A 22,879-nucleotide genomic window follows, 5' to 3' on the forward strand; every position below is an offset into this window, starting at 1 on the left:
CTCCTCGCCCACCCACCCCCCCCCCCCATGTAACTGCTTCATTCTTTGACTAACATTGTCTTTAAAAGAAGCGCAAATAAAATATCACTTAAAGTAGACCTTGTTCAATTAATGAAGATGCTGCCAAACTACCTTCCAACACCCACAATACGCATGCGTCTATGGGAAGGCGACGTTCGCGCGTGTAAGTGATGTTCGCGTACACGAACATGTCTGTTGAGAACGCGCAAATTGACGCCGGTCCCCCTCTTTCTACGCATGCCCATCAGGAAATGTTGACGGCTCTGGCGGCTCGTTATTAACGCATGCGCAGTGTGGCCCGGTGCAGGTTGGCGTTGCAGGGGGTTGGGGGGGACTGTTGGGATTTGCTATTGAACGGATGATCGTTCGTTGTGCAGCCGTCTGCAGGACGTGGGTACAGTTCTGGGGGCTGGGGCCCCTCTGACTTTCAAGCCGCCATGGAGACGAAGGGAGGCACGCAGCGTCAAGGCTGATTCTGCAGGAAGTGTGGGGTGCGGGGCCCAGAGCCCCGGGATAAACCGGAGCCTGGAGCAAGAAGAGCACAGCCCTCGGTGGGATATACAGGCAAGCAGAAGTGGGCCGGAATAGAGCGAAACCCGAAGCGCTTGGACCAGGAGACAACAGTGCAGGTATTTGGAGACAGTACGCCGTATAGCGGAATGTACTGGTGCTGGCATGCTGAGCTGTTGTTCACCAAAGTATGATTCTCCGGCGTTGGTGTACTGAACTAGTGTAGAATCATTGGGATATACGAGTATTCATTCATGGGATTTGGGTTTCACTAGCATTTATTGCTCTTTGTGCATCATTGTGGGAGCCTGCGGTCTGCTTTAAGTGTTGGGGAACGAGTCGCATGATTTTTCAACCAGGAGTGGTAAGAATGGCCTTGTATTTCTGTGCATGGAGCGTGACTTGACTCACCATCCCCCCCCCCCCCAATCCCCTTGCAGGTTTTGATTTGGGAGATGGTGTCAAAAAAAGTTAAAGATGAATCTGGAATGGTTCCCAGTGATAAACATTTATTATTAAGGAAGTGGTAACAGAACACGTAACAGTGCTAGGGCTGGACAGAGACAATGTTAATTTATTAAAGAAAAACACGTCTAATGAATTTATTAGTTTTTTTGAGGTTGTAGTGAACAGAATAAATAGGAAAGTATTAGTGGATGTGCTGTATTTGGATTCTTAAACGCCTTGGATATGATAATGCAGGAGATGATTAAACAAAATCAGTTTTGTATGGAAGGCAGTGAGGTACCACAATGATTGGTTCTTGGGTCCGAGCTGTCCACAATTAATGACCTAGATTAAGGTAAGTATTATATTGAATAACGTCAATGATTCCCAAGGTCAGTGGCACAATGGGCTGTGAGGAGGCCATTCCAAGGGAAAAGAACAGGCTCAGAGATGGGATAAGGACATGGCAGATGGGATGTAATGTGGAAAAGTGCACAGTTATCCACTTTGGTCAAGAGGTGGTGTATTTTATCAGGTTGATATATATTGGTGTTCAGAGGGACCTGGAGTCTCTGAATGTCAACATGCATGTTCAGGAAGTGATTAAGATGACATTGAATGTTGACCTTTATTGCAAGTGGATTTGAGAACATGGGTGGAAAAGTCTTTAATGAGTTCTATGGACCTGTGGTGAGACTATCTTGCATATTATGTACTGCTCTAGTCTCCAGTCGTAAGGACGGATATAGGTGCTCTACAAGGAATCTAGTAAAGATGTGCCAGATTTATTCCTGGGATAGTAGATGTGTGATATCTTATGTAGACTAGGCCCATACTCTTGAGTTAAGAATGAGAAGCGTTTTCATCCCAACATACAAAAATTCTTAAGGGTTTTGATAGGGTAGATATGGTGTTGGTAAAGAGTGGGAATAAAAGTGGGCTTGAAATGTTGATGTGCTGCTGAAAGGTTTCGGCCCAAAATGTTGATTGTACTTTTTTCCATAGATGCAGCCTGGCCTGCTGAGTTCCTCCAGCATTTTGTGTGTGTTGCTCGGATTTCCAGCATCTGCAGATTTTCAATTGCTGGTGATAAAAGTGAGCTTTTCTGGTTGGCTGCCAGTGACTAGTAGTGTTTCACAGGAGTTGGTGTTGTGACATCTTCTTTTCACGATATACATGAATGATTTGGATGATGGAATTCATTTGTGGATGATACAAAGATAGGTGGAGGGCCAGGTAGTGTTGAGGAAGCAGGGAGTCTGCAGAAGGACTTGAATTAAGAGAATGGGGAAGAAGTGGCAAATGGAATATAAGATAGGGAAATGTACGGTCATGCACTTTGGTAGAAGGAATGAAGGCATAAGCTATTTTCTAAATGAAGAAAACTCAGTAATCAGATGTGTAAGGGGACTTAGGAGTTCTCGTGCCAGATTCCCTAAAGGTTAGTTTTTAGATTGAGTCAGTGGTAAGGAAGGCAAATGCAATGTTAATATTCATTTCAAGAGGACTAGAATATAAAAGCAAGGATGTAATGCTATACTTTCTAAGGCATTGATCAGACTTGACTTGGAGGCTGTGAGCAGTTTTGGGGCTAATCTCAGAAAGGATGTGCTGACTTTGGAGAGGGTCCAGAGGAGGTTTATGAGAATGTTTCTGGGAATGAAAGAGTTAATGTATGAGGAATGTTTGACTCTGGGCCTGTACTTGCTGGAGTTTAGAAGAATTGTGGGGGGGGGGGATCTCTTTGAAACCTATTGAATATTGAAAGGCGTGGAGAGGATATTCTGTATAGTGGGGGAGTCCAGGGCCAGAGGAGATAGCCTCGGAATACAAGGACATTCCTTAAGAACAAAGATACGGAGGAATTTCTTTAGTCAAAGGGTGGTGAATCTGTGAAATTAATTGCTACAGATGGCTGTGGAGGCAAAGTCATTGGGCATGTTTAAAGCAGAGGTTGTTAGGTTCTTGATTAGTAAGGTTACGGAGAGAAGGCAGGAGAATGACATTGAGAGGGATAATAAGTAAGCTATGATCAACTGGCAAAGTAGATTTGATGGGCCAAGTGGTGTAATTCTGCCCCTATGTACTGTTCCTATGTACAGAGCATGCTTCAGCAAATGAATTGACGGACTTGGAGCTTAGCTTCCGAATGTACATAACTGCCAATGTAACCTTAAACGAGATTGCACAGGTGATATGTAATGGAATGAGGTTAGATGTAAAGGGGGGGGGGGGTGAGTTCTCTTGGTTGATAACCATCTCCTTTGTCTTGTTGACCTTAAGGAAGTGGTTGTTTGCTTGGCACCGGGCCCTGAACTCTTTCACCTCCTCTCTGTAGGCCATTGCTGTTCTTTCAAAGATACCTCACGCTCTCTTTTTTTTTTCTCCCTTCCCCACCCCCCACCCCCCACCGATTTCCTTTCCATTCTAATCCAGCAGATGTAGCACCTTTCTTTTAACTCCTCTACCTGCCATTTAGGAACCCAAACAGTGAAGCAGTGATTCAGATGCACTTCTTCAAATCTAGTATCCTGCATTTGATGTTCACTATGTGGTTTCATCTCAAATGGAGAGACCTACATTGGAGAAACCAAACACAGATCGGGTGTTCATTTTGCAGAATGCATGCATTCATTCCACAAGTGACCCAAATTTCTATTTGTCTGCCACTTTAATCCCCCTTCCCCCTTCCCACTCCCACTTTGACCTATCTCTCTGCGGACTTGTTACAAAGAGCTCAATGCAAACTCAAGGAACAGCACCTAATTTCCCTGTGGGCTCATTGCAGTCTTCTGCATTCAGTGACAAATTCTATAACTTCTGATAACATTTTCTGCCTGTTTCATAATTGGCCATTACTGCCAGTTGTCCACCTTTTTTTAAACCTTTGTGTAACCTTACCTGCTGGGCATGTTTCACGGATTTGCTATTGGCAATGCTTCATACTAAGCTGTGTGTTCTGTCCTGAAGAGGAGAGCAGGGCCATGGGAAGTAGATGATATGAAGCCAAGGGCTTTGTTAACAATAGTAGATTGCAAGCTATGGTTTAGGAAGGAGGAGAGCAGTTCAGTGTCCACTGTATGGAGTATCTCCTCTTGGAGCAAATACGACAGCGATGAAGGAACTGGGAGAATGGAATAGAAAAGAGGTAGCCTCCTAAGATGGAGATGGAAAGATCCAGAAAAGGAAGAAAGAGAAAGAGATTGACCAAAGGAGGGTGAGAGCAAGGTGGAAATTGGCAACAAAGTAATGGCTCTGTCCAGTTCTGCATGAGTGCAGGAAGCAGCATTCATGCAGAAGGAGGAGACCCAAGTAGTACTGCAATAAAGACTCTTTCATGTATCCCACAAGAGTATATGTGTAGCTTGGGCTCATGCAAGTGCTGTAACTGCACATTTCATTTGGGGAAAATGAGTGGAGTTGAAAGAGAAGTTGTTCAATATGAGAACAAATTCAGCCAGAAGAATGGGTTGGTGGAGGAGAGCTGTTTGGGTCTTTACTCCAGGAGGAAGTGGAGGGATGACAGTGCAAAGATATTGTACACCCATGGTAAAGTAGTGGAGCCACTTAGACAGTTTTTGACACCTCTGATGCCCTGTCTCATTGATAGTTTCTATTTCCTTGGTTACTAGTGGAATGCACCATAGTGAAAAAGATACTACCAAGGTAGGAAGTGATATATTCAGTGGGAACAAGAACAGACTGCAACAAAAGGTCTGGACTGGGCAGACTTGCTGTGGATTTTTAGGCTGAAGATAGAAGCAGGCTGTGCAGAACTGGGGCATTATAAGATTGGAAGCTATGGAAGAAGATCTGAGGAACTGAGCTCGTTGTCTATCAAAGATATCTCGAGCCCTCTGAGCTTCTGGGTGAACGTGGCCTGATGTTAGATGGTGGGGTCATGATCCAAAGGGTGGTGGGGGTGGGAGTGTATTGAGGAAGTGTCTGAACGCTACACCTGGCCTCTGCTAAATAAAAGTCAGTTTGTTAGACCACAATATCAGTAATCAATTGTTTGACGATAATATCTATCTGTCAGTTCTGTTTGGCAGGTATCAGTGGCTCAGTATATTTCCTCCCCCCCCCCCCCCCCCACTCTTTTTTCTGGGAGTGCAGGGCATGTCCAGCCTGACTCTGGTATTTCTTCCTGCCCTGCATTTTGCAAATCTTGCATTCATTTGTCTGTATTCTCGCTCTCTAACTCATCCCTTTCACTCACTAACCAGATAATCTTGTTTACAACTTGATGCTTACCTAGTTATTGTATTCCTTCCCCCCCACCTTCACTGCAGTTTAACCAGATATTTCTCTCTGTGATGAAGGGTCTTCAACTTTCAATATAGAGTAGTGGTCACCAACCTTTTTAAGCCCAAGATCCCTTACCTTGGCCTTAGTGAAAGGCAAGATCTACCTACTAAATTTGGCTGCTATCTGTTCTATATTGATCGGCAGAAATGGGTTTGAAATAAATGCAGCAATATCTTTCATGACAATTAACTCCCCAAAAAGTCGATTGAACTCTATTGCCAGTTTGTCTAGGTAAGCACAGTACTGCTCAGGACAAAAAGCATTTTTTCCTTGATGACCTGTAACATTTTCTCAAAGTTGGGAAAGTGTGTCAGCCTCCCGTTTTTAAAATTTGAAATCCAAACTCCGAGCTTGGCCTTAAACGCATTTACTGGGGTATGTGTCGGTCTTTTCCCATGAGCTCATTTTTAAGTGTGTTTAATTTAGCCGTTAGGTCTATCAGAAACCCTAAATCCAGTAGCCATGCATCATCTGACAGTTCCTCATGCTCCTCGTTTCTTGTCGACAGAAAAGTCTTTATCTCAGGCAGGAAGTCAACAAATCATTGCAGCACTTTGTCGCGACTCAACCACCGAACATCAGCATGAAGAATTATGTCTCTATAAGCGGCATTGAGCTCATCCAATAACGCCTCGAATAAGCGGTGCTGAAGTGCTTTTGCTCGAATCAAGTTTATCAGTTTGACCACCAGTGTCATCACATGAGAAAAGTCCACGACCTTCCCAGCCAAGGCCTGCTGATGAATCACACAGTGATATCCAGGAAGTCGGGAAAATCAGGGTCATTATGGCACAGTGCTATAAAACCAACGTGCACACTGTGCATTGCTGGGGCCCCATCAGTAGTAATTGCCACCAGTTTATGAATGGGGATGTCATGTTCACAGACATTTTTTAAAACTCATTGTAAATATCCTCGCCTCTCGTTCTCTCCTTTAATTGCAAAAGAGTGAGGAAGTCCTCCTTTGTTGTAAAATCCTGGAAAGCCATTCTGACAAATACAACAAGCTGAGCTGTTTGCACTACATCAAACTGTAGTGAAAAATATTCACAGAGTGACAAGTCCTTTAACACTTGTCGATCCACGTCCTCTGACAGTGACTCTACCCTCTTGTCACTGTTGCAGGGCCAAGCGGTATATTATTTATTGCGGTTTTGATGTCGTTTTTGTTTATAAAGTCATTAAAAACAGTCTTTGTGGTAATGGCCATTGCCTCCTTGAATAAATCGCCATCTGTAAAAAGGCTTCTTGTGTTTAGCCAAAAGGTGACTTACACGAAATGATGCTTCAATGGCAACCTTATTTTGAGCAGCATGTTTTGTGAAAAGCGATTGCTGGGCCTTCAACCCCGAACGGAAGTGAAACCCCGTAACCCCGGAAACAACCTCTCCTTACACACAGCTTTCCGTAATGGAAGTATTGCTATATTACCATTATCCTAATTAGTAATACTTATTTTTATAATGCTCACATTACAACAGTATTTGTGTATTTTTTTTCTCGGGATCTACTGGGAAAGTCTCAAAGATCAACCGGTCGATCACAATCGACAGGTTGGTGACTACTAATATAAAGTCTGGTTCTCTTCCCATTAATGCAGCCTGATCTGCTGAATATTTGTGTAATTTTCTCTTTTTATGGGAACTCCCCTGATTGCAGCAGCATTCTGTTTCTGAGGACAGTTTGTACCCCAAACAGTTTGCAACTTGGGAATGCAGCCACCTGGCAACCAGGACATTTAACTCAACCATTCAGATTTCTCTGCAAGATGCAATGATATTGCTGAGAACAGAGTTCCCACATGACAGAAAATGTTTGCAGCTCCACAACAGACAGCCAGGTATCCAACTGATCTCCCAAATGCACACATGTACACAAGATATGTAAAAGTTGGGCATTCATGACCTGGGGAGAACCTGTATTTTAGAATCAGAATGTACTTCTTTTTCTGCTTTTATTTTAGATTTCCACTATGCTGTTATTTTATTGATTTTTCACATAGTGTGATCCTGGCAGCCATGCTGGAGCATTTGGTCTTAACCTGTAAGATATAACCCTTTTATCATGGCCACCCCTTCCCCATTGTCTATGCACCATAAAACTAACTTGTATTCTCTTTCCACAAATGCTGACAGACCATTGTGTTTACATCATTTTCTGTTTTCATTTCTGTTAAGAATCAGTTTAGATAGATAGATACTTTATTCATCCCCATGGGGAAATTCAACTTTTTTTCCAATGTCCCATACACTTGTTGTAGCAAAACTAATTACATACAATACTTAACTCAGTAAAAAATATGATATGCATCTAAATCACTATCTCAAAAAGCATTAATAATAGCTTTTAAAAAGTTCTTAAGTCCTGGCGGTTGAATTGTAAAGCCTAATGGCATTGGGGAGTATTGACCTCTTCATCCTGTCTGAGGAGCATTGCATCGATAGTAACCTGTCGCTGAAACTGCTTCTCTGTCTCTGGATGGTGCTATGTAGAGGATGTTCAGAGTTTTCCATAATTGACCGTAACCTACTCAGCGCCCTTCGCTCAGCTACCGATGTTAAACTCTCCAGTACTTTGCCCACGACAGAGCCCGCCTTCCTTACCAGCTTATTAAGACGTGAGGCGTCCCTCTTCTTAATGCTTCCTCCCCAACACGCCACCACAAAGAAGAGGGCGCTCTCCACAACTGTCCTATAGAACATCTTCAGCATCTCACTACAGACATTGAATGACGTCAACCTTCTACGGAAGTACAGTCGACTCTGTGCCTTCCTGCACAAGGCATCTGTGTTGGCAGTCCAGTCTAGCTTCTCGTCTAACTGTACTCCCAGATACTTGTAGGTCTTAACCTGCTCCACACATTCTCCATTAATGATCACTGGCTCCATATGAGGCCTAGATCTCCTAAAGTCCACCACCATCTCCTTGGTCTTGGTGATATTGAGACGCAGGTAGTTTGAGTTGCACCATATCACAAAGTCCTGTATCAGTTTCCTATACTCCTCCTCCTGTCCATTCCTGACACACCCCACTATGGCCGTGTCATCAGCGAACTTCTGCACATGGCAGGACTCCGAGTTATATTGGAATTTATGTAGGTCTTTAGGAAATCACCTTCAAGAGACTTAAAAGGAGTTTTGTGAGGCCCTCTGTACTTGCGTGCTCTCCTCCATCTTCCAAGTCCAGATGAAAGGTCTCAGCCTGAGGTGCCAATTGTCCATCTGCCCCTAGATGCTGTCTGACCCACAGAGTTCCTTCATCATTAGTTTGTTGCTCCAATGTAGGAGAGTTGGGCTCCAACAAGCAGAACACCTTGCTTTGTGCTAGCTATGTATCCAACCAGTGAATTAACACCACTGACTTCAATTTTACCAGGCTCTTCAGTGCAAAACTTGGTCAAATACTGTACAGCCTTGGTTCACTTCTAATATCACTATTCTGTTTGCCATTTTTGGCTACCTGCTTGTTAATGTGGTTCGAATCCATGTGGTTACTGAACAGAGTTGTAGTTAGTATATTCTGCTCGGTAACTACTATCAACCTGACACCTTGCTTTTGGGGATCTAGTTGATGAGATTGTACCTATCTGCATTGGATTTTTCCATTCAATGGACAGAGCATAACCTGGGAAATTCTCTGCTTTGAGAAGTTGCTAGTGTTGTAACTGTACAGGAAAGCTTGAATGGAGATGCAACAGGTTTTGGACCCCAGTCTTTTACCATAGCCATAATATTGTCAGGGGCATGGGTCTTTACTAGAAATTCACTGAACTCAGTGATGGGATTGACTAATTCATGTATAAAGCTCCAGATTTCTGAATGCATGTGCACCAAAATCTTTGGACAATGGAAAAATGAAATTCCAGGTTTATGGAGTTGATGCAGACAGTTATGAAGTATGCTAATATCAGTTCACCAAGCTAGCAACTGCACTAAATCTCAGGGTATTCAGATTCATGTATGCTGACCTGTTGTGGAATATTTTGCTATTCAAATACAAATGGATTGAACTCTCGTAAAAGTGCTGTGCATAGGACTGGTAAGCAAATCCTATTGTATGTTTTTGCAGACAAATAATTTGCATCTGATGTTACACTATATTATCAATTTTTAAGTACAGGACCTGTGCAAATTATACCATTAATGCATAGAATTAATGTGAACATATTGGTATGAAGATATGGAAAAAGTGGCACATAAAATATTGATGTTCATACAAATACAGGTATGATGCTTGTACTAATTTTGCAGAGCTAAACCCAGAGACTATAGGAATATATTAATACAATTATTGGAATGGCATGGATATCTAAGGTATTATTGCGGGCACATTGAGCTGCCACAGTTTCTACAATAATATATGCTTAGAAAGGCCTATGTGTGTTTTTTTAAATGTAAATGAAAGCAATTATTGTAGGCTATTTCAGCCCTTTCTAGAGCTGGTGTAGAATGTGAGATTGTAAATGGATTTTTGTTTTTTATGCTAATATAGATGAATAAAGCCAATGCACACAATGCCAGGAAATACTAGATTAGCTATGAGGATGGGATTTAATAATGGAAGTAGTGTTGAAAGTACCAGGATATAACAGCTCTTCATATTTCAGCAGTGACCTAGGATTGTTATTGGTTTAGTCGGTAGCTATATAGACTAGTCTCTTCATGTAGAGCTATTGCAGAATGTACAATAATATAAGGAGGCAAGGCAGCAAGACATTTGGAAGGAAATGTCTAATAGTTGTTTGTGTCAGTTTAAATGTCAAGGTGGACTTGAGCCAAAGGGCCTGTTTCCATGTTGTATGACTATCACTCTTATCAATTCCAGCAGTTGGTGGGGGAAATGGTGGGGGGGGGGGGGAGGAAGGTGCTTGGGAGGGGATCTGTGGTGCAAAAGTACTGGTGTGGCTAAACTGGAGTGGGAGAGAGAGAGATGAGCCCTTGGAGAATGAGGCTGGAATCTAAAGCCTTTGAGGTAAGACTTAAACTGGTCTGCTTTTTATGATACTTGAGTAAAATAGGTATTATCGTTAGGGGATTATGATTTTGCAGTGAATTGTCTGCAAGAACTGAAGGGAAGCATAAGAAATACAATGGATTCTGGTCAATTGGTCCATCGGTTAATCAGGGCAGCCGCTTATTTGGGAGAACTCTTAAAGAACAAAAACGAATCGAGAAAATAGGTGGGATTCACTTTGTTTATTTGGGACACTATGCTGCTTGATTGGAGCAGGAGACTTGCTGAACAGGTTCTAACTAGAGTCAGTCATGCACATTTGTGTGGTTGTTAGATGCTACACCATGCTTGGAGGGAAATTTTTAAATAGCATCAGTTGCATGCGTTTGTGTCACTGATAGTTGACAAGAAATAAGCAGTAAGTTAATTCAGCACTCTTCTGATGAAGAGTCTCAGCCTGAAACGTCAACTGTACTTCTTCCTATAGATGCTGCCTGGCCTGCTGCGTTCCACCAGCATTTTGTACGTGTTGCTTGAATTTCCAGCATCTGCAGATTTCCTCATGTAAGGCAATTCAGAACTGTTTTGTTCACTGTAGTTTCAAGCATTCAGACTTGGTGATGCAAGAAACAGCTAGAAGTGAAAATGAAACAATTTCACTACTTCAAGTTAGGAACTACGAGGAATTAGAAGATATCGACAATTATCTTGAATGTTACAATGCAAATGAAGATTTGGTGGATGCAATCATCCATAGCTTTGCATGAAGGCAGTCCATTATCTGTACTGGGTGTCTCTGCTGATTTTGTTCATTGTGTACACTAGATGAATTCCTCTGTCAGTAACTATTAGGAGCAAATACAGCTTTATAGTACTGTAGTAGTATTAGTCAAGTTTTAATTTGTTCTGCATTTAATTTAAATACATAATTTGTTACTCAGTTTGTCTTTTTTGTACCTTTTTAACTATTTCCACGAAACTTCAGCTAATTGGGGCAGCCATTTAATTGGGCCAATATGTATTGGTCATGATGTGTCCCAATTAACTGGAATCTACTGCAATTGGAGATGATTAATTGTATTTGTGAGAAAAGATTTGTCCATTAGCAGGTCAGGTAGCATCTGTGGAAAGAGAATCAGTAAGCATTTCAGAATCAGAATCGTGTTTATTATCACTGTCATGTGGTGTGAAATTTGTTAACTTAGCAGCAGCAGTTCAATGCAATACATAACGAAGAAGAAAAATAATAAAAATAAGTAAATCAATTACAGTATATATGGAATAGATTAAAAATCATGCAAAAACACAAATAATATATATTTAAAAAGTGAGATAGGGTTCACGGGTTCAATGTCCATTTAGGAATCGGTTGGCAGAGGGGAAGAAGCTGTTCCTGAATCACTGAGTGTGTGCCTTCAGGCTTCTGTATCTCCTACCTGATGGTAACAGTGAGAAAAGGGCATGTCCTGGGTGCTGGAGGTCCTTAATAATGGACACTGCCTTTCTGAGACACCGCTCCCTAAAGATGTCCTGGGTACTTTGTAAGTTAGTGCCCAAGATGGAGCTGACTAGATTTACAACCCTCTGCAGCTTCTTTCAGTCATGTGTACTAGTCACCCCTGCCCCCCCCCCCCCCCGCCCCAATAGCAGACAGTGTTGTAGCCTGTCAGAATGCTCTTCACGGCACATCTATAGAAGTTTTTGAGTGTATTTGTTGACATACCAAATTTCTTCAAAATCCTAATGAAGTATAGTCATTGTCTTGCCTTTATAACTGCATTGATATGTTGGGACGAAGTTAGGCCCTCAGAGATCTTAACACCCAAGAACTTGAAACTGCTCACTCTCTCCACTTCTGATCCCTCTTTGAGGATTGGTATGCGTTCCTTTGTCTTGCCATTTCTGAAGTCCACAAATCAGCTCTTTTGTCTTACTGACGTTGAGTGTAAGGTTGTTGCTGTGACACCACTCCACTAGTTGGTGTATCTCACTTTTGTATGCCTTCTCGTCTCCATCTGAGATTCTACCAACAATGGTTATATCATCAGCAAATTTATAGATGGTATTTGAGCTATGCCTAGCCACATTGTCATGAGTATAGTGTTACGTACCCCGTAACTGGGTGTCTAACCAGCAAAGATAGAATCTGTTGGAGTCTGGTGGTACTATTTTCAAACAGTGTTTATTAGTAAAATATACAAATCAGTATCAACAATGCAAATATATAGATAATACACGTTAGCAATACTAAACCTAAAAGTGTGGGTATAATAATAATCAATAATAAACAAGCTCTATCGATGTCTAGGAGATAATGAATTGTCATATGTGAATATAAAGTTCAGTTCAGTTCATACGTGCTGAGTTAGTTGTTGGTGGTTTTGTTGTAATTGTTGGGGAGAGAGAGAGAGAGCGAGCGAGCGAACAGTAACAGCTACAGCCAGGCAAACCTTCCTTTACGTTCTTGATCCGTTGATGTGTTGTTGTGGCCATTCAGGTGTGACCCCTCTATCCTTCAGCTAGACCGTTCTTCTGTGGTGGACTCGTCACCCAGGCAAGGGCGGACACACACACAAGCCCCCACCGGCCCTGCTATAACACTGTGAGTTAAACTGACTGATCCTTTGTTCTGTCCCCGATGCCCCACACCTTTACGTGGGTTCCAACACTCAAGCAGTGCTCACTAGTGTGTCTCCTGGTGTGTCTGAGGGGTGTCTCCCCAGACCTCACTTTTATCCCCACTCACTGAGGTGTCAATCAGTTTTGAATGGCTTAGTCCATCAAACCAGCCCACTCCGGCTGTCCACTGAGGAATTTTAATGAACAGAATGGTACCAAGTAAACAGCCCTCTCCGGAGCCATAAGTCTTACAGGAGTCATAATATGGTGGGTCAACAAGTCTCTCTCTCCCGGTGTTATCTCTCCCTTATCTGAAGCAGATGTTCCAGTCCCAGTATGTTTTCCCTTTGTCTCTCTTTCTCTCTCATTAGCAGCGTGGTAACAGTAACAGTTTGTGATTCTCCCGGGGGGGGGGGGGGGGGGGACTTGGGCAACTCTGCACCCTTCTGCCCATCAGAGCTGTTCATCCTTCGTAACAATAGCGAGAGTAGAGCAGTGGGCTAAGCACACACCCGAGGTGCACCAGTGTTGATTGTCAATGAGGAGGAGATATTATCACCAATCCGCACAGACTGTGGTCTTTCAGTTGGGAAGTCGAGGATCCAATTGCAGAAGGAGATACAGAAGCCCAGGTTCTGCAACTTCTCAATCAGGATTGTAGGAATGATGGTATTAAATGCTGAGCTATAGTCGATGAACAGCTCCTGACGTAGGTGTTTGTGTTATCCAGGTGGTCTAAAGCCGTGTAGAGAGCCATTGAGATTGCATCTGCCGTTGACCTATTGTGGCGGTAGGCAAATTGCAATGGGTCCAGGTCCTTGCTGAGGCAGGAGTTCAGTCTAGTCATGACCAACCTCTCAAAGCATTTCATCACTCTCAATGTGAGTGCTACTGGGCAATAGTCATTAAGGCAGCACACATTATTCTTCTTAGGCACTGGTATAATTGGTTCCTTTTTGAAGCAAGTGGGAACTTCTGCCCGTAGCAGTGAGAGGTTGAAAATGTCTTTGAATACTCCCGCTAGTTGGTTGGCACAAGTTTTCAGAGCCTTACCCGGTACTCCATCAGGACCTTCCGCCTTGCAGAAGTTTCACCTTCTTTAAAGTCAGCCTAACAACAGTCTCTGAGACGGAGATCACAGGGTCATCAGGTGCAGCAGGGATCTTCACAGCTGTAGTTATATTCTCCCTTTCAAAGTGGGCATAGAAGGCATTGAGTTCATCTGATAGTGAAGCATCGCTGCCATTCATGCTATTGGGTTTTGCTTTGCAGGAAGTAATGTCTTGTTAACCCTGCCAGAGTTGTTGCACATCCGATGCCACCTCCAACCTCATTCGAAATAGCCTCTTCGCCCTTGAAATTGCCCTCCGCAAATCATACCTGGTTTTCTGATACAAACCTGGGTTGCCTGACTTGAATACCACAGATCTATCCTTCAGCAGATGATGTACCTCCTGGTTCATCCACGACTTTTGGTTTGGGAATGTATAGTAAACTGATGAAAGGTCATGGAACCTTAATGATCTTAAAGGTCATCTGTTGAGTTTTACCACTAGTTTTCATTATCGTGTTTTGGAATTGTCATTGGAAGGTGGGTATACTTTTGATGAGAGAGAAATCTGATGATAACTTGAAACAGTCAGCAGTTGAAAATGGTGATATGATGGTGCATCTGTACATGTCACAGTGACAGACATTTGTAGCTTGACTTGGAGGAGGCACAAAGCTTCCACTGCACATGGTGACATCCATTAGTGTCGTGAGACCATGGATCTGTGCCTGGAAGGTTTCCAGGGTGCAGGCCTGGGCAAGGTTTTATGGAAGACCGGCAGACAATAGACAGTAGATGCAGGAGTAGGCCATTTGGCCCTTCTAGCCAGCACTGCCATTCACTGTGATCATGGCTGATCATACACAATCAGTACCCCCTTCCTGCCCTCTCCCCATATCCCTTGACCTCACTATCTATAAGAGCTCTATCTAACTCTCTCTTGAATGCATCCAGAGACTTGGCCTCCACTGCCTTCTGGGGCAGAGCATTCCACATATCCACCACTCTCTGGGTGAAAAAGTTTTTCCGCATCTCTGTTCTAAATGGCCTACCCCTTATTCTTAAACTGTGGCCTCTAGTTCTGGACTCACCCATCAGCGGGAACATGCTTCCTGCCTCCAGTGTGTCCAATCCCTTAATAATCTTTTGTGTTTCAATCAGATCCCCTCTCATCCTTCTAAATTCCAGTGTATACAAGCCCAGTCACTCCAATCTTTCAACATATGACAGTCCCGCCATTCCGGGAATTAACCATGTCAACCTACGCTGCACTCCCTCAATAGCAAGAATGTCCTTCCTCAAATTTGGAGACCAAAACTGCACACAATACTCCAGGTGGGGTCTCACCTGGGCCCTGTATAGCTGCAGAAGGACCTCTTTACTCCTATACTCAATTCCTCTTGTTATAAAAGCCAGCATGCCATTAGTTTTCTTCACTGCCTGCTGTACCTACATGCTTGCTTTCATTGACTGATGTACAAGAACACCTAGATCTTGTTGTACTTCCCCTTTTCCTAACTTGACTCCATTTAGATAGTTATCTGCCTTCCTGTTCTTGCCACCAAAGTGGATAACCTCACATTTATCCACATTAAACTGCATCTGCCATACATTTGCCCACTCACCCAACCTGTCCAAGTCACCCTGCATTCTCATAACATCTTCCTGACATTTCACACTGCCACCCAGCTTTGTGTCATCAGCAAATTTGCTAACGTTACTTTTAATTCCTTCATCTAAATCATTAATGTATATTGTAAACAGCTGCGGTCCCAGCACCGAACCTTGCGGTACCCCACTGGTCACAGCCTGCCATTCCGAAAGGGACCCGTTAATCACTACTCTTTGTTTCCTGTCAGCCAGCCAATTTTCAATCCATGTCAGTACTTTGCCCCCAATACCATGTGCCCTAATTTTGCCCACTAATCTCTTATGTGGGACTTTATCAAAAGCTTTATAGAAGTCCAGGTACACTACATCCACTGGCTCTCCCTTGTCCATTTTCATAGTAACATAGTTCATGGGCAGTTGCCCATGCAGCGAGTCTCTCCTCTCCATGCCACCGATGTTGTCCAAGGGAAGGGCAAGGGCCGATACAGCTTGGTACCAATGTCGTCGCAGGAGTTGCCAGAACAAGGTTGAAGGCAACGTCAGACTGCCTTAGGGACTTCAGCTCCGGATTTGTCCTCTGGGTTTACTCCTGAAGCCTTCCCTGTGAATGGGTATGGCTGCAAGGCAGCGGAGGTTTGAAATCAGAGTTTTCCCTCTCTTAGATGGACTGCCTTCCCAGGCTGACGAGCTCCATTTACCTGAAGCACTGGCTTTAAGGCACAAGGGCCCGCCTGCACCCCTTCTCCTGTCAGTAGAAACAGTTCCACCGGGCTTAGAGGCTAAGCCACACGAGAAGGCCAGGAGTTGGACTTGGTTGTCAGAGGCTATTTGAGGCGCATGCTGAGGAGCACTTTTAAGTAGTGGGAGCTTGTCCCCACTACCACTCCTCAGCTTGACAACCTTGGGAACTCCTCTGCACATACAAGGTCCTAATTAAAAGGAGGGATTATATAAATTTTCAATGCTGTTCCATGAGTTAAGTATGTACAAATATATATCCAGTTTTATTTTAAGTATTTTTGGTCCTGATGATGAATCATATTCTTCTATCTGTAGCTTTGTGTGCCATGTTGTATAGAACAGTGTATCAAAATTCAAAGTACATTTATTATTAAAGTATGTATAATTCATACAACCTTGAGATTCATTTCCTTAAAGCAGCCACAAAACAAGAAACCAAAATAATCCATTTAACCAAGACTGTTGAACACCTAATGCGCAGAGAGGAAAAAAAACTAATGGTGCAAACAATCAAAATAAGCATACAGCATTCAGAACTGAAGTTCACAAAAATGAGTCCGTAGCCAGGCATCACAGCAGCCGATTCAGAAGCTTGACTGTTGCAGGCCACTGCCTCAGTTCTGTGCAGAGACAAGTAAACCTTATGGTGCAGCAAGCTGAACTGGCCTGTCCTAGCTGAATGGAGTGATTGCCTTAGGTTGAAATAGATTACTAGTACCAGCGTAAATAATGAAAGCCTACAGTCAGAAACTTGGCTCTTGGATATTGTACATCTTTATAAATTGGACAACGTGCAAGAGTTTTTGATGATTTATATGTATAATAGTAGATTTCTTTCAGCCACAGGCTGGATTACCAAGTAAGGAACTTAAATTACTATATGACTAAATTCAGTTAGGACCTCGATGTTGGCATCGAAGTATGTCCGGGATGTGGAATTGAAGAAACAATGAGGGTAGGTTAAGGTTCAGTAAGTTCTTCCACAGATTGAGTGTCTACATCAGATAAGGACCCAACTACAAAACCCTCACTGTAAAGTGTAAAAGCATTTATTTGAATTCCTTGGATTACGGGTGAAAACAGAGCATGCAATTAACTTTGGATTGCACTATGAAAGAGGGTGAAGAAATAGGGGAATTGAATGGCCTCCACTTATGGTAGTGTTGAAGTGTTTTGAGAGGTTGGTGATGAAACATAACAACTCCTGCCTGAGGAGCAGCTTAGATCCACTCCAATTTGTCTCAACAGGTCCACAGCAGATGCCATCTCATTGGCTCTTCACTCAACCCTTGAACATCTGGACAGTGAAGATGTATACATTAGGATACTCTTTATCAACTACAGCTCGACATTCAATACCATCATCGCCTCAAAACTAATCAATAAGCTTCAAGACCTTGGCCTCTGTGCTTTGTTGTGCAACTGGATCCTTAATTTTCTTATTTGCAGACCTCAGTCAGTTCAGATTGGCAACAACATTTCCACAATCACCATCAGCACAGGTGCACCACAAGGTTGTGTGCTTAATCCCCTGCTCTAGTCGCTTTACGCTTACATCTGTGAGGCTATGCACAGCTCCAATGCCATATTCAAATTTGCTGATGACACCACTGTTGTAGGCCAAATCAAAGGTGGTGATGAATCAGCATATAGGAGGGAGATTGAAAATCTAGCTGAGTGGTGTCACAACAACAACCTCTCACTCAATGTCAACAAGATCAATAAGCTGACTATTGACTTCAGGAGGAGGAAACCAGAGGTCCTCATTGGGAGATCAGAAGTGGAGAGGTTTAGCAACTTTCAGTTCCTCGGTGTTATCATTTCAGAGTATCTGTCTTGAGTCCAACAAGCAAGTGCATTTAGAAAGAAAGCACAGCAGTGACATTATTTCATTTGGTGAGGATGGGCCTTTATTTTCTTAGAAGTTTGCGAAGATTCAGTATGACATCTAAAACTTTGACAAACTTCAATAGATGTGTGGTGAAAAGTGTATTGATTGGTTGCATCACAGCATGGTATGGAAACACCTATGCCTTGAATAGAAAATCCCACAAAAAGTAGTGGATATAGCCCAGTCCATCACAGGTAAAGCCCTCCACTGTTGAGCATGTCTACATGGTGTGCAGAAAAGCAGCAACCTTCATCAAAGACCCCTACCATCTAGGCCATGCGCTTTCTTACTGCTGCTATCAGGAAGAAGGTACAGAAGATTTAGGACTTGCAACACAGGTTCAGGAACAGTTATTACCCTTCAACCATCAGGCTCTTGAACCAAAGTGGATAACTTCACTCATCTTCACTTGCCCCATCATTGAAATGTTCCCACAGCCTATGGACTCACTTTCAAGGGTTCTTCATCTCATCATCTCATATTCTTGATATTTATTATTTCTTTTTGTATTTGCTAGTTTGTTTTTTTACACTATGAAGTTGGTGAGGTCTTTCATTGATTCTATTATGATTATTGAATTTATTGAGTATGCCCGCAAGAAAATGAGTTTCAGGATTGTGAGATGCATGTTTTTTGATAATTTACTTTGTATTTTGTTGCCCTTAATTATTTTGGACGACATAAAAATGCCTCCTTTTGAAAGGGATCAGACTTTCCACATTTTCAAGTTGGTAAATTTTACAGGATTCTAGGCTAGGTGCCATGGTTATCTCTCATATTGCTTCTTCAAATAGACATCTCAGAATAGGCTATTCTAGATTGGTTGCTACAGATTGAGAAGGGATTAGTTAATTATCTTTTGTGCATGTCATATAGGGAAGAGTAACTATCACAAGTTACAATCCTTGAGGTTATATAGCATGGAACAGGCTATTTGGCCTACCACACCCACCTCAGCTTCTTCCCTTGCCTCCCACAGTAGCCTTGGATAAATCTCATGCTGCCCTGTGGATTTATCCACCTTTTAAGCTCACTAAGGCATTGATCCTTATTTTTAATGGAGACCTGCACTAGAAATTTCATCTTCCCCTCTTACTGAGTTTTCACAAAGTCTATTTCCTTTATGAATATCATTGAAGTTTATGTGCATTGAGCCAGAAATATAGGTCAAGTTCTAAATGAATGTGCCTTTAGAACCTGACCTATACTTCCTGCTCCATGCGCAGATTGCTTCTGTTGTCCGTGATTATTCTTACTCTTTCTCTAGTTATTTTGTCCTTGGTATACCTACAAAACACCTTTTGGATTTACTTTGATTCTTTGTAAGTGCTTCCCTTGTCAGGCCTACCCGGTTTTTAGTTTTATATACATACAGTATACATTTTTTTCCTGACTCTCACTGTTATAGAAACAGGTTGACCCCAAGTTATTTTCCCTTTTGAATGCTTCCCACTGCAAATGTGCACTTGTATTCAGGTAGTCTACCCTGGCCAAGTGTTTTCTTAATTTAAATAAATTGGTCTTGCCACTTCCTCCTTGTATGTGCAGACACAATATCTAGCACCATCATTCCTGGCCTATATGTACATACAACAACTTCAAAATGTATGTAGTTATGTTTATGGTTCTGGCTTTATGGCTAGAATAACTCCTACCTTAGCAAGAACCTTGGACGTGCTGCAATTTGCCTATTGCTACTGTAAATCTACGGCAAATGCAATTTCAAGCTGCTGTTTAATGATTACAACTCGGTATTCAATACCATTGTCCTCTCAATATTAATCATCAAGCTTCTAAACTTGGGCCTTTTATAACTCCCTCTGCAACTTGATCCTTAACTTCCTCATCAGGGGACCACAGTCAGTATGGATTGGTCCATACTGACATCTTCTACTTGTTAACGTCATCAATATAGGCTTACCTTAAGGATACATGCTCAGCTTACTGTTCTACTCTCTCTGCATTCATGACTATATGGCTAAGCACAGCTCAAAAGCAATCTATAAATTTGCAGATGACACTGCAGTTGATGAAGTTTCAGATAGCAATAAGGAGGCTTACAGAAGTGAGAGAGATTGAGTGGTGTCATATCAACAAGCTCTCACTCAACACTAGCAAGATCAAGGAATCAATTGTGGACTTCAGGAAAGGGAAATTGGAGAACATTCGCCACTCCTCGTTGAGGGATCGGTGGTGGAAAGGGCGAGCAGCTTTAAGTTCCTGTGCATCATCATCTCAGACAATCTGCAGAGGGTCATAGACTAACCAGTTCCATCACGGGCACAACCTTCCCCACCATTGAAGACATCTTCAAGTGATAGGTCCTCAAGAAGGCGTCATCCTATCATTTTAAAAACCCTCACCATCCGGGATATGCCCTCTTCTTGCTACTACCATCAAGGAGATGATAAAGAAGTTTGAAGAAAGCACACTCAGCAATTCTAGAACAGCTTCTCCTCTGCCATCAGATTTCTGATCCATGAACGCTACCTCATTATTCCTTTTTCAACTGTTTATTTTGTAATTTATATTAATTTCATGTGAGTTTGTTCTGTTATTTACATTATTAAATGCAACTCTGCATAATTAACCAACACTGATTTTTCCATTTCGAATGGAAAAAATTGGATTCATTTCAATAAATGCTGAAGGATACTGTTCCCTCAGAATCTAAACTAAGTCGCTCGCTGAAATCAATTGATGTTGCACGAAATTCATGATGAATCATTGTGCAGTTCATTTATGTAAACCTAGTATGTTGGAAAAGAAAGTGTATTAATGTTTTTAGTATGAACAATTTATCAGAATTGGAGGCTGTGTGAGTCTCTAACAGTACTGAAGAAAATGTTTAAAAACTGAGTGAAAGAGAGCAACACCTTGCATTTCTCCTGTGCATTTCACATCTCAAATGTCTTGGCAAGAATTTTATCATTTGATTTGACAACTGGCTATAAAAGGAGATCCAAAGGCATTTATAATGAAAAGATTAATCAAAAAGACTGATTTATTTTTTGAAGAGGTGACCAAAACAACATATTGATGCAATTACAAAGAAGACACTGCTATGGCTGTTTTGTTAGGAATTTGAGGAAATTTGGTATGTCACCAAAAACTCCAGCAAATTTCTGCAGGTGTACTGTGGAGAGTGTTGTAAATGGTTGCATTGCCATGTGGTATGGTGTGGCCACTGAGCGGATTTGGAAAAAGCTACAGAGGGTTGCAAAACTCATTCAGCTCCATCATGGATGCTAGCTTACCCAGCATTGAAGACTTCTTCAAAAGGTGATGCCTCCAAAAAGGCATCATTAAAAACAGCCATCACCCAGGACATGTCCTCGTCTCATTGCTGCCATCAGGGAGGATGTAAAGGAGCCTGTAAAAACACTCAATGTTTTAGGAAGCGTGCATGAAATGCTGGAGGAACTCAGCAGGCCAGGCAGCGTCTATGGAAAAAATGAAGGGTCTTTGCCCGAAACATCCACTATACTCTCTTCCATAGATGCTGCCTGGCCTGCTAAGTTCCTCCAACATTTTGTGTGTTGTTTGGATTTCCAGCATCTGTAGATTTTTCTCTTGTCAATGTTTTAGGAATAGCTTCTTCCCCTCTGTACTAATGATAAGTAGAAAAGAAGAGTAAAGTTTATTGTTGTATGCACAAGTACACATATGTACGGCATCACAAGCACATGGCATCATACAGACAACATTCACAAGAAAGAATTCATTTGGATCAAAATAAGACTGTCCTCCAAAGAAGTTGAAGAGTGGAAGTTAGCAGGTTGGATCTGAAGAGCAGCAGTACCACAGATTGCACATGTCAATGAGTTCAAAAATGGAAAATATTCCAGATGAGCTCTTGGGTAAAGAGATGGTGCAGGCGAAGAAGGATTTGAGGCCTGTACAAACAGAGCAAGTTGTATTACTCCAGGACTGGGGCCAATACCCTTCAGTGGAGGTTTCCTCTTGCTTTTGGGGAACTTTTAAACTAGCCTGCCAGAAGGATGAAGAAAATCTAGATGTGGAAGGTAACATTTAGAGGAAACTAGAAATGGGAGAGGAAACACTATTTTCTGGCAGGGCTTAATTATTTATAGTGCATTTTTTAATCCAAGGAATCAGGAAATAAAAATGAAGAATATATGGCACAGATCTATATGCGAGAATGATTATAGCTGGGCAAGAATGGCATGTGGGATGAATACTCCTGATTATAGTGCCTTAAGCAGATATAGATGAGTTTAAAATGAGAGGAGTTATACCAACATTATTTAAGAAAACAGTTACAAGAATGAGGGATATGAGACAGATCGATAAATGAGGCCATACAGTTTGAATTCTGGAGCATAAGGGTAATCACATTGAGGGATGTATATAATTGATACTCTGTCAATTGAACGTAGACAGAACACAAAGTACAGTTCTGTGTGTAAAAGTAATTGGTTGGGGTTAACCATGGATATTACATCCCAGATCTCTTCATGATGTGCAAGCCAGGACAGTATGATCTGGAGAGCAAGCTGTTGCCCATGTAGCAGGCTCCCCCCTTCACACAGCTGGTGAATCTGAACTCAATGTAGGACTGCCTTAGAGACCTCAGCTCTGGATTTATTCTCGGGTTTTACTCCTGAAACTTTCCCCATGAGTGGGTATAGCTGCAAGGCAGTGGAGGTTTGAGATCAGAGTTTTCCTTCTCCCAGATGAGCTGTCAACCATGGCTGATGAGCCCC

General features: G+C 42.3%; 1 protein-coding gene across 3 annotated transcripts in view; it reads left to right on the forward strand.

Moving 5' to 3' along the window:
- Positions 1 to 324: 324 nt before the first annotated feature.
- Positions 325 to 22,879, forward strand: part of map3k3 (mitogen-activated protein kinase kinase kinase 3) — a 163,002-nt gene continuing 140,447 nt past the window's right edge. For all 3 annotated transcript variants that reach the window (XR_012102002.1, XM_073070762.1, XM_073070763.1), the window contains exon 1: positions 325 to 650. The gene's annotated coding sequence lies outside the window, so the exon portion shown is untranslated. The remainder of the gene's footprint in view (positions 651 to 22,879) is intronic.

Source organism: Hemitrygon akajei, chromosome 18 (genome assembly GCF_048418815.1).
Source record: "Hemitrygon akajei chromosome 18, sHemAka1.3, whole genome shotgun sequence".
Taxonomy (NCBI): domain Eukaryota; kingdom Metazoa; phylum Chordata; class Chondrichthyes; order Myliobatiformes; family Dasyatidae; genus Hemitrygon; species Hemitrygon akajei.